We start from the raw sequence: 10908 nt of genomic DNA on the forward strand, positions 1-10908 counted from the left end.
ACACAGTCCACCTATCCCTCCATTTGCCATACCCTCGTGTCCTATGGTGGGAGGAGCTAATCCCAGAGGCTACAGGGGCAGGGTTAGGAATAACCCAAGCAGGCCACACACACATGGGCAATTTAACAAGTCCGATTTAGCATGTTTTTGCACTGTGGGGGAAAGCTAGAGTACCTGGAGAAAACACCATAAAAACGCAGGGAGAACATGTAGAGCCAGGACAGTGACTCAAACCCTGGTCTGAGGCAATACCACCCACCTACCTTGCTATCAGGAAGAAAAACACACTAGCCTCTACATCTTATACCATACTCAAATGGGTCTTGTCCACCTGCTGGAGCCTTGAATTTGTGCTTTGCACTCATTTTTCTAAACACAAGGTCAAGTCTCAATGCTTTGGTGACTTGAAATTGATTTCCTGTATAAGAGTTGCACGTCTTGAATAATATACAATAAAAGGCACCCTTGCTACAAGAGGAACAGAAATTTAGGAAAGAAAATCCCCAAGTTAAAGATGACAGGGTCCACTGCAATAAATAACACTCTTACAGGTCACTTATCGTTGAGAGAAACTCTATCATTGCCACAGGCTAAGAATTCCTTCCTACACTCTCTTGCAACAGTGGATTTTTTTAGCTGAAATACTTTGTGCAGACATGCCCCAACAGCAGGCAGCTGAAAGGTGGAGCCACTCAGTGATGCAACTGACTTGCCTTCTGAAAAAGTTTGTGGTAAACATCAGGAATTTATTATAAAAAATATATATACGTTGATGTATGTTATAAAGAGAACCGCTTTAAGTAAATATTTTCAGGATGTACACTTACCTAGAACAACTAACCAAGGTTTGTGTTTTTGGACTGGAAGAGGAAATTACAATACATGGAGGAAGTGTGTACAGGGGGAGAAGATAAAAACTCTTCAGCACACTGCAGGGGGTGATATTTTCAATTCAAGACAAGTCTGCACACACATGCACACGCATTTACATGTATGTAACAGTTTTATTACTTTGTAAGTAGTCTGTAGGGTTTGCAAACTTCCCCAACACTTTTGACGCAGCTGATTTTAGGTTTATAATGGAATAATACAGATTTGCCGTAAGATTTCTTGCATGATTGTTAGAGTCTGAAAGCCAGAGTGTCATGCCAGATGCGTGAGAGTTGGCAACCCAGTCACTGGTCATTAACCCAATAATCCAGGTAATTTATATCTTATTAATTCCCTTTGACTGAGAAAAAGAACCTGCTATAGACATGCCTCAATAGGCCCTATCTGATCGAGCCCTGGTTTGTTAGTTTTTTCTTCTGGCAGCAGGTCACAGCGTGCCAGCTATGTAAAACTATTTCAGTATTATCCTAAGTATAGTAATTATCTACATGTTAATCTGTTCCTGCATTTACACCCTTCCTATTATCTCGCAGTCCAGCTCTTTCCACACCACTGTCATCCCCGATAACAGGGACGAATCTCCATGCTTTAAAGCTTGACTGGCAACATGCAACAATTAGTTGTAACTCACAGGGTATCGACAGCAAATCTAACAAATCCCAGCTTGCGTTAAATGAGGCACTCATTTAGCTCAAGGGCAGGAGAAGGGAGGTAACTCAGGAAAACAACAGGACTGGGGTGGTGACGACACAAGGCACAATGCGCTCAGGTTTGTGATGCTGCAATTCTACTGCGCATTCTGATAAAAAAGTTTCCTTCAGGGTTAATCTTGGCAGTAAAACATTCTCTGTACATCTGAGTTAATGCTTTTTTTCACAGCACAAGACATACATAATCTCAGATAGCAGCTGTACAATACAAAAAAAGTAATATTTTTGAGTAAAATCAATGTTTTTTCAGTGTTTCTATGAAAACCAGTTACATTATGGTCCTTGCACAACATTGAGGGTTTTGAAAGATGCGGCGGAGATGAGCCACCACGTTAATATAACAGTGAGCACACAGACGATTTCTAGATACGCATTCCTGCAGTTTCTGCAAGCCTGCCTGCCAAAACATGCGCTGCTATGTGCATTCGTTCTCGGTTCAGAGATAGTCAAGTTCTCAGAGACTGCAAACTGAAATGTCTCTCTAGTTCGCTTCCAGCTTTCTGATTTGTCTGTAGTTATCGGGTCGTGTTGTTTCCTGATGATATGACTGAGACCATGATGAGGATTATTATTTTCATCTTCATCATGACCATTATTATCATCAACCACAACAAAAATGATAAAGTTATAGCTTGTGCCAAGCTGACCTCACATCTCCAGGGCTGGGGGTATTTGTCATGAGTTCACATGTTCTCCGTGTGCTGTATGATATTTTCATAAATATTGTATTTCTGCAAAAGCTGGTCTTGTCTGTGAAATACCATGTTTTCATGTTATTTTTTACCGTAGTAATACTTTTAGATTGGTCAAGGACCCCAGGTATACACAGAAAAGAACTGTTCCATGAGTGCTAATTCATCTGTGTACACACAGGCATGAAGATGAATCCATCTACCCCTAATCTAAGCACTGACCAACAAGCAGAATTACATACAAATCCGTATATAAAATGTAAGATCTTAGTTTTTGCCAGAAAAAACAACCTATATTTAAAAAAACAACCTATATTTAAAAAAACGACGTATATTTTTAAAAAAACTACCTATATTTAAAGGTTACTTTATTTGACAATCAGTACCATTATAGCCTAATTCCTAAATCATATATATTTTCCAGACCCAGATTTAATAGCCTTAAAAAAACCTTTGAAAAGTTTATACTGCAGGTGATGGCTTTGCATTTAAAACAGGGATACAGTTAGCCTCACCACAATCATTTAACTGCAGATTAATGTAATTTTTAATTTTATTGTTATAGAACCCATTCATCCATTTTCTGTAACTACTTGTCCTATTCAGGATCCAGTGAGCCTGGAGCATATGGGTACGAGGCAGGGAACAACCCTATGGGCAATTTGGTAACTCCAATTAATATAGGCAGATTTTTGGATTGTGTGGGCAAAGTCAGAGTAACTGGAGGAAATTCCAGAAAAAGAACAACACCATCAGCAAGGAGCTTAACCCCAGTCGCACCAAGGTACTGCCAGACCTGCACTTGTATGAATTTTAAAAAAAAGTAAATGCAAAAACATGTAACAAAAGTCAGCTTTTACTGTCTCTGTCGTTCTGTTTCTTAGCTGGAAGTTTATAAAAACTAGGTCAAGCACTTCAGCAAACTAGCTGTGGACAAACTCAAATAGCCCGTCAGCTGCAACGAGGTGATCAGAAGCTTATAAACTATAAGCTAATGGGTTAAAGTTCACGGTGAAGTATTTTCATTTCACCAGAACCATTGCGGAGGGTAAAGTTACAGGAACAGAAGCACTCACACATTTAGTTTTAAACCCTTAAGAGCTATACGATCACTACGGATCTGTAAAACTAAATTCACTACCACATACTAGTTAAATACCTATTTGCAATCGGCTGCTATAAACTTGTATGTTTAACTCAATAAGGAGCATGTTTATGCCTTCTGTCGATGCAAAGGGGCTCTGAATTTATTCCATAGATTCTGCAGAAAGCACGTACAAAAGTATTTCATTAATTTTCTCATATGCACCCAGTGCAAAGTTATAGCTAGTTGTCTGAAGTAGTAAAATTAATAGCGATAAGGCCTAGCTGTATTCCGTAGCTGAAAAGAGTAGTTCCGAATTGGGACAGATAAGTGACAATCTCTTAGCTGTATAAAATGAGAAACAGCTAATTCCAAAAAAAACGTTTTACATGCATCCATTACCTACCTATTCTGGCTGGGGTCTGTTTAAGACAGCTGGGGTACATCCTGCATGGACGGGACGCCAGTCAAAAACAAAAACGCGACAATGCCCACATTTAAAAGTGTATCTGCGTCAAAACACTCGCGGAAATTCATATGCAAGAAAAAACGTCACTTTTCTCAATCATGCCCAAAATAAAACATTTATACTGTATAGTAAATTATAATATTCCAAGATAACTATAACGGACTATAATGAAGAATTTCAAAACACATTCATGTTTAACATTTGACTCACGCATTATCTATTAACTGCAGTCATTGCAGTAGAATGTTAAGAATGTCACTGGAACCAATACTGGTTACCTGCCGTGCTCACAATTTACTATAATGTACTGACAGTGTTTGCCTTTCCTTTGGCACATATCAACCCCATATGAAATGCACATCTCACACCTCCAAAAGCTACCTCAGGCGATACTAAAACTGGGAAAATGTTTCACCAGAACCGGTTGATTCAACGCAAAGAAGATGATGTTGGATTCAAACATCATTTGTCGACATCTGTTAGATATGAGTGGTAATTTGTTATTATTTTTCCTGAATGCGTGCACTTTTAAAACGCACATAAAGACACAACATTAAGACTTTGCACATTACTACATTACACAAACGGAAAGCCGTCTTAGAAACTAAAGAACACACCTCACCACGTTCTTCTATTAGAATATCCTTAAGTATAGTGAGAACGGGCACACAGGGGCTATTAAATACACTGTAATATGGATATATGTATTCAAATTACGATTAACTATATAATCATAGTAATATCTATAGACCAAAAAAATCGAGAACAATCAAAAGTGAAAATAATTCATAATTGTTTTAATTTTGTGAACTTTTTGTTTACCAATATCTAATGTACCCTTAGATGACATTTGAAAATGGTTACATTCCAACCCGAAAACGCATGCTGCCACATTATTTTTCTCGGAATATTTACTTTTATACGCGCACGAATAATTAAAATCCTCTTTCGCTGATAACTCTTTTCAGTTATGCAGTATGACTCACCGATTTAGCCTTAAACATATTTTAGAACCAAGATTTATAAACGGTGTATGATGAAGCCTAATGTCTCGAAGTATATGTATTTGTACGACACAGGTACGCAAATGCAGAACTTCTACATCAGACCAACCTAATGAATTACTCTACTTTCTGCCACTAACCTTTTTTAGACCAGGATGATTTCAATTCCGTCCGTCAGATGGTAACACCTGAAACTTATATTTAAATCCGTTACGTTTTCTCCTTCGGTCTGACTTGAATCAGGGAAAAGGAGTTAAGACCTTAAAGTCACGCCCATGCCTTTTTTTTCTTTTTCAGTACTTCCTTATTGTGCAAGGTTTGTGTAATTAAATAGACATAATGATTGAACACCCTTGAAATCTTCGCTACGGAATGCGTTTCCCAACAGTGCTTCATTTAAGTGGCTCTGAAGGATTACTAAACAGCCAAAAGGTTAACACGAAATACAGCGTCACTGTAGCCTAAAATACTAAATTTCAACGCTAATTTGGAAACGTTTCCTCTGAAAGGGTTATGGAATGATTTTCACCTTAAAAGATAAAAAAAAAAATCAAGACTAAGATTTAATGACAGCTCTTTCGTTAAATCAATAACTAACAAAATGAACTCAGTTTTCTGGAAAGCAATCTTCAATGCACAAGGCCAATAGGGATGTTGAAAATAAAAGAATGACAAGCACAATCCAAAGGCCTGTCCTTTGAAGTATCTGCCTTAATCTTAAAAAACGCATATATAAAATTTATAATTGGTATACAAATATATGGGATGCTGTCCTTGAATATAATAGTTAAACATAAATTTTGTCTTCTGAAAGATGGTTTCTTTACTTGTCTTTAACCAACATAACATGTAACACATGGAAAAGCCAGACACTACCTCTCGAATCCAGTACATATTATACCGATTGATGAAACACTGTAACATGGTGGAGGTGTAGGTAATGAGGCAGTGAAATTATTTCTTCCTATTTCTACAGGAGTGATACATATACTGTACATTGTGATATTTTAATACTAGTGTTCAACGCACTGAAATAACTCACTATTACTTCAGTTGTCCCATTACTTTTGTCCCCTAAAAAGTGGGAGGCACATATACAAACTGCTGTAATTCCTACACCGTTCGCCTGATTTGTATGTAAATACCCTCAAATTAAAGCTGAAAGTCTGCAGTTAAAGCACATCTTGTTCGTTTCATTTAAAATCCATTGTGGTGTTGTATAGAGCCAAAAAGGTTAGAATTGTGCCGAAGTCCCAATATTTATGGACCTGACTGTACATATGCATATAAGTGTATATAGGGATATAGGTATGGAAAGGCTAAGGGAGCAGATTTTGGGGGCCCAGCACATTAAGGGACATTTGAATACACAAAATTGGGTGGGGGGTGGTGGTGACATTTTGTCAGGGAGTCCAGAATTTCTCGGTCTAAATTAACAGAATAATGACACTTTTCTAGCTGCATGTTTTGTGTATCTTTTGTGGTGGTGTGTGGCGACCTCTAGCGTCAGACCTGAATGGCAGAAACAAAAATGGTGGCAACATAATGGTTTATTCAATACGGGAGTGATACATATACTGTACATTGTTATTTTTTTAATACTAGTGTTCAACGCACTGAAATAACTCATTATTGTTGCAAGATTACGAATTGTATGCTAATTTGAGGCCAAATGCGCATATCTAATTGCTGGATGTTTCTGGTTCAGGTTGTAGTGATGAGGAAGAAAAGGTCCCCCTACCCACCCACTGAATTTACTTTAAAGATTAATTTTGAACTTATTATGTGGTGGGCTGTACCCAGATAAACTATACAATGTACAGATTACACCCCCCTCCCACCCCATCTACTGCAATAATTTCCCATTCAGCCATCCATCCATTTTCCAAACTGCTTATCCTACTGGGCCGTGGGTGGTCCGGAGCCTATCCCAGAAGCACACCATTCAAACACACATGCACTCCTATGGGCAATTTACCAAGTCCAATTAGCTTCAGCATGTCTTTTGGACTGTGGGGGGAAACCGGAGTACCTGGAGGAAATCCCACGACGACATGGGGAGAACATGCAAACTCCACACACATGTGACCCAGGGGGAGACTCGAACCCGGGTCCCAGAGGTGTGCTAACCACTGCACAACCATGCTACCCCTAATTTCCCATTTATTTCAAATGTATTTCAAAGCAGCACAATATATACTTACAATATTCACCGAAAGATCTGCCACATTAAGTTGTGGGGGGAGGTGGGGGGATTTACTGAACAATGTTTAGACAGTTTTAGCTCTATAGTGCGACAAGACTTTTGGAAATATTTTGGAAAAATATTCTTCTCAAATTTTATCAAAGGGCACCCAAACTGTGCATCAAAAGCCTTCCAGGATAGTCCAATACCCATGTACAAATGTGCAAAATAAGGGAAAAATATGGTGCAAATCACTGCTGAAACATTCAGTGATATTATTATTAGTGTGGGCTATTCTTGAATAAATTCGTAGTGTATACTTTATTAATCCCCATGGGATTTTTTTTTTCATGACATATCTCTCTGTAAGACAAAGAAACAGGCAGACACGCACATAATTTAACCTGGTGATACAGCACAGTAAATTTGAGATTAAGAATTAAAAGGGTTTGTCAGGCTCGGTGCTCGTCCTGTGTGTTATGTCCCCGTTTGGCAAGGTGTCGCTAGCCATCCTCTTCCCCCTTCTCTCTCTCCTAACTCATTCACCCAAGTGTGTTTCCTTTATTCCCTGCACTGCTGCTTGGCTCAGTGGGTTGAGCGTGACCCGGAAACTATTAACCCTCTCTTGCCAGCCTCATCAGTTACTTGTATATTTTTGGTTTCCTGTTCCCCAGTGTTTATTAGTTTCAATTTCGATTTGTTTGTATTTTTGTCTCTTGTTACTTATCCTAGCGTGGTATTCCTGGTTTGTGCTTTTTTTTTAGAGTTCCTTAGTTCAGTGTTTCTTATTGTCAGTTAATACACCTATTGCCTGTTTCTGAGTGTCAGCGTTTAATTGTTCCATCTGTTGCTCATTGTCCAGTGTTCTTTGTGATTGGTTGATTGTCTTACGTTCCACACCTGCCCATCCTCATTAGTCCATTTATCGGTGCATTTAATTCTTTGCCTTTGTTTAACTCTTAGTGAGTTATTGAGTGTTGTTTGCTGTGTGTTACTCTGATGTTTTCCTGGTCTTGCCCAGTTCTATTAGTATGTTAGTATTATTATTTTTAGTTGTTTTTCTTATGTTTAATTTTGACCCCTCCTGGTTTGTTTTATTTTGTAGTTTTCACCTTGGTGTTCAGTTTTGTTAATTAGTCCCTTTTGGGGTTGTTAATCAGTTTCAGCTGCTTTGGTGTTAATGAAATTATCAACACGTGAACTAGAGGGACAACAATGAGACGACCCCCAAAACAGGAATGGATTAACAGGTGGAGGCCACTGGTATTTTTTCCTCCTCATCTTGTCTGATGGTTTTTCCCACTAGTTTTGCATTGGGTGATGGTCAGTGTCACTACCGGTAGCATGTGGTGATAACTGGACCCTACAGAGGTTGCACAGGTAGTCCAACTCCTCCAGGATGGCACATGTGCCATTGGCAGAAGGTTTGCTGTGTCTCCCAGCACAGTCTCAAGGGCATGGAGGAGATTCCAGGCAGATTCTCAAGGAGTGCTGGACAGGGCCGTAGAAGGTCCTTAACCCATCAGCAGGACCAGTATCTGCTCCTTTGTGCAAGGAGGAACAGGATGAACACTGCTGGAGCCCTACAGAATGACCTCCATCAGGCCACTGGTGTGGATGTTTCTGATTGTTTGGTCAGAGACAGACTTCATGAGGGTGGCTTGAGGGCCCAACGTCCTCTAGTGGGCCCTGTGCTCACTGCCCAGCACCATGGAGCTCAATTGGCATTTGCCATAGAATACCAGAATTTGCAGGTCTGCCACTGGCACCCTGTGCTTTTCACAGATGAGAGCAGGTTCACCCTGAGCACATGTGACAGATGTGAAAGAGTCAGGAGAAGCCATGGCAAATGTTATGCTTCCTGCAGCATTGTTCAGCATGACCGGTTTGGTGGTGGGTCAGTGATGGTCTAGGGAGGCATATCCATGGAGGGACGCACAGACCTCTACAGGCTAGACAACGGCACCTTGACTGCCATTAGGTATCAGGATGAAATCCTTGAACCCATTGTCAGACCCTATGCTGGTGCAGTGAGTCCTGGGTTCCTCCTGGTGCACAACAATGCCCGGCCTCATGTGGCAAGAGCATGTAGGCAGTTCCTGGAGGAAGAAGGAATTGATACCACTGACTGCCCCCCACGCTCGCCTGACCTAAATCCAATAGAACATCTCTGGGACATTATGTTTCGTCCATCTAATGCCACCAGGTTGCACCTCAGACTGTCCAGAAGCTCAGTGATACCCTGGTTCAGATCTGAGAGGAGATCCCCCAGGACACCATCCGTGGTCTCATTAGGACCATGCATACAACCACGTGGGGGCCATACAAACCACTGAGTGTGATTCTGAGTTACTGTAATGAAATTTCGACAAAATGGACTAGCCTGCCGTTTAATTTTTCATTTTGATTTTCGATGTGTCTTTGAATTCAGCCCTCTGTAGGTTGATATCATTTCCATCAAACAGCCATCTTTTCGTTCCTAACACATTACTCAGTCTACATCAGTATAGATATCCAGCATGATTTTTTTCCCCATTGGTATCTGTGTTTTCAAAGTGTTCCTTTAATTTTTTTTGAGCAGTGTGTGTATATAATGTGTGTGTGTGTGTATATGTGAATGAGTTGTATTTTAAGTTATAGAGTCTAGAAAGGGCAGGAATACATGAAGAAAATTTTCATTTATAAACATTTATATATATAAGCTTTTGCCATGAAGACTACACTCAAACCAGTAAATGTACTGTATGGTATTACTGCCCACGTTACTCTAGTACTAACCATTATAGGAACCGTGTAGTTCAAGAATGAAGGACTGACGTGTACATGCTCAAAATCGTTTGTCACGACGTCCATACATTTCGCACACACTAGATGCATTGACTGTTTTGCCCACAAAAATTACCCTTACTATTCCAGGACTGACGTGGAAATGGTCAAAAATCAAACTCTCTGGCTGTTATATTTTTTTAAATGTCATATTTTTATGCTGTCAAAACACCAGAAGGTAGGTTACATAGACCATTACTGAATACATCTGACCATCTCCCATAACAGTTGATCGGTTAAATAAGGGTCATCCCGAAACAATTCATATTAATACCCAACGTTTGCAAAACTAATGTTACCAACGGTAAGTAAAGTGACTTGCGTTGCATTTATACTTGCCATGAGTCCGCCCACCAGGCGTTGACACATTTAGCCATACGGAAAGACCCACGCGTGTTACGCACCCTAGTGAATGACACACCCACTGCAACTTCCGGCTTAGCCTAGACGGTATTTGCCCATAAGAGTGCAATGATTCCAGGGTAGTCTTGTCGCACTATAGATTGCACGCTAGCCCACTGCAGTCCTGTAAACGTTTGCGTTAATAAAGCAATTTATTTGAGCTGATTAATGCTTGCGCAATACTGTATGTATGCAGGCGGCTACTGTCATCAGATATTTAAATATAATTACAATCCTTACGTTACACATGTTCGGCTTAAATTCCCTACAGTACATTTAAAATTCTGGCACATATTTACCACACCAACCAAGGAATTGTATTTCAGTATTATCTCTTCCCCAATCCTTCAGTTTCATTAATGGGCTATACGAGGTCAAGAATAATGTCAGCTTTGGAGCGCATTTTCTGTGCATTGAGAAAAGTATGTGGCAACTCACTTCCCATTTTTATGACCCACGTTTTAGAAGCTTTGGAGTAGTAAGGGTCGTTTGTGGAGAAAAAGAGGTTCATGCGTCTGCTGTGTGCGAAATGAATTAACGTTGTGACAAGCGACAGGTTGTGAGCCTGAATAATCACCCATATTAGCATAAAATAAATATATTCCTTGAAATTAATAGTGCTTCCGATATTTGGAGGCGCATGAA

At 39.8% G+C, this 10908-nt stretch overlaps 1 protein-coding gene across 1 annotated transcript in view; it reads right to left on the reverse strand.

Annotated features, from left to right (window-relative positions):
• LOC125707953 (protein-tyrosine kinase 2-beta-like) overlaps positions 1–5138 on the reverse strand; it is a 30368-nt gene extending 25230 nt beyond the window's left edge. Inside the window, exon 1 of the mRNA XM_048975397.1 lies at positions 4991–5138. The gene's annotated coding sequence lies outside the window, so the exon portion shown is untranslated. The remainder of the gene's footprint in view (positions 1–4990) is intronic.
• Between the last annotated feature and the right edge of the window lie 5770 nt (positions 5139–10908).

The sequence above is a fragment of the Brienomyrus brachyistius genome, chromosome 14 (genome assembly GCF_023856365.1).
Source record: "Brienomyrus brachyistius isolate T26 chromosome 14, BBRACH_0.4, whole genome shotgun sequence".
Taxonomy (NCBI): domain Eukaryota; kingdom Metazoa; phylum Chordata; class Actinopteri; order Osteoglossiformes; family Mormyridae; genus Brienomyrus; species Brienomyrus brachyistius.